The following is a 2,116-nucleotide window of genomic DNA, read 5'->3' on the forward strand; positions in this document are numbered from 1 at the left end:
TTTAAACCAAAGTCTCTCAGAGAGAACACCATATGTGACAGCACAACAGTGGCTGACAATCAGTAGGACTGGGCCTTGGACGGGCACGTACGGAGCCCCACACAGGGAGGGGGGGTAGAAGCGGCGGGAAGAAGGGTCATAACGGTAGACGGGACCAGGTAATGAAAATACAAGCCATCGTCACAAATGCAGACTTCATCCCAAACATGATGAAGAGTCATTGACTATATTTTCCTTTCACCAAAAAGCAGACCCAATTCTGAAAGATTTTTAAAGTGTTTATAACCGTAGCACAAAGAACATCAAGAGCTCTGTTTATAACCTGAAGCCCTAGGGACCTTCAGACTAATTCTTTCGATCAGAGCAGCATGTCCAAAGTGGGTTCCCAGATTGGGTCCACCGGGAATAAATTTTTCACCACTGTGAGAAGCAATAAAAGAAGTAAGTGCGGTATGGGGAATTTTGTGTAAAACTCTATGCTCTTTTTCTTTATATGTCTGATGTCTTTCATTAGCACAACAACAAAAAAAATGATAACTCTATGTTGGAGCCCCCTGATTTGTTTTTAGTTTCTCATCCATGAAAGGAAGCTTTAGTGTCACTGGACACTGAACATAGCCAGAAAAAAAGGAAACTAAGCAGAGCAAAAACACAGGATAAAACTAGAGAGAAATCCGAGCTAGAGGAAATGCATGGTCAAGAGAGAGTGTGGAAGCGAAAGAGGAACTAAATTTAATAACAAGCAAATAGCATTTGTTCCGTGCAAGGGTGGAGTACATCTTTGATTTTAAGAGAGATAGTATATCCTCCTTTTAAATTTTTCATGCCAAACATCTAGTTTACATGTTTGTTTTTCTAAGAGAACCAGTTGGGGCTTGAAATAAAGGCGTGTGCATCAATTTTCTTTTATGCATAGCTGGCCATAAGGAAAACTTGCACCAAGGGAATCTTTATTCTCCCAGTTTATTTTTAATGCTGAAAATCCCCTCAGTAGTTTGTGCTGACAAATCTAGCAAGGGAGGAATTATGACCATGTTCTGACTTGTGGAACACAGAGGAATTGCAGGGTACTGGCTGGACGTTTTACCGTATAATTCACTATCCCTTTGCATGATCACTTTTCAGTGTTGCTCTTATCCCATCCTGTAGTCAGTTCACTTTGCAGGCACTTACTTGTTCCTAGTGTATTTCCTGAGTGGTTGGTTGTATTCTCTCTGCCTCTGGCTACAAGCTCCTTCTGGTCGTCTGTCTGTCCCTACAGGGCACCCCTGCCCACAGATCCAGTGGAGGTTGTTTACCTACTTTTCCTTCCCACAGAGAGCAATAAAAAAAATGACCTTAGCCCCATAATCCCCAACCCTGCTTTATAGTCTGAGGTATCCCATTAGTGGTTTTAATTTCAATCCTATCAATCAATTGTGTTTTGGTAGGATATCTCAAAGCTAAACATCATAAAGCTAGATTTAATGTTAACTTATGGCTATCCAAATGGAAGCATTGTTTTCATATTTCACTTTCCATTTGAGCTAGAGCATAATAAAAATGAAATCCATCTGCCTCGAGCATCAGCATGGTATGTTTAGCTAGAGACAAGAAGGATAGAAATCAGAAAGGTCGATTGGAAGACAGGCTTGAAAATAAACATAGGTGTTCAATTCAGACTTTACCTTACAAAGAGCAAACATTCGTGCTTTGCAAAATCCACTGAATGTATTTGTTTCCTCATAAATAATAGAAGAGAAGGATAAAATTTAAAGCTGTGCATGCAAGATTTAGAAATGTTCAATTTTTTTGCCAGGTAAGAAAATATTTTTTTATAAGATTTTTATTGGGGGATGGGAACAGTGCTGGGGAATTGGGGAAGGGGAACAGACAAGTTGCTGTCCTTTTGTTCTTCAGTCTAGTTGTGGAGGACGNAGAGAGAACCAAGTACCCTGCCTGAGGAACATGAGACGCTGCTTGCCTGTGCCCTCAGGCTCCAGCATAGGACCCCAGAGGACAGCCTGGGGTCTTGGGTGATCAACAGGGTCCCACCTACTTCAGATGATGCTGCAGGGAACAGCCAACTAGAGGTCAGCAAAGGTGGTAGCCGTGTCCTGGGAGAGACCAGCATTAC

Source organism: Hipposideros armiger, unplaced genomic scaffold (assembly GCF_001890085.2).
Source record: "Hipposideros armiger isolate ML-2016 unplaced genomic scaffold, ASM189008v1 scaffold_37, whole genome shotgun sequence".
NCBI lineage: Eukaryota > Metazoa > Chordata > Mammalia > Chiroptera > Hipposideridae > Hipposideros > Hipposideros armiger.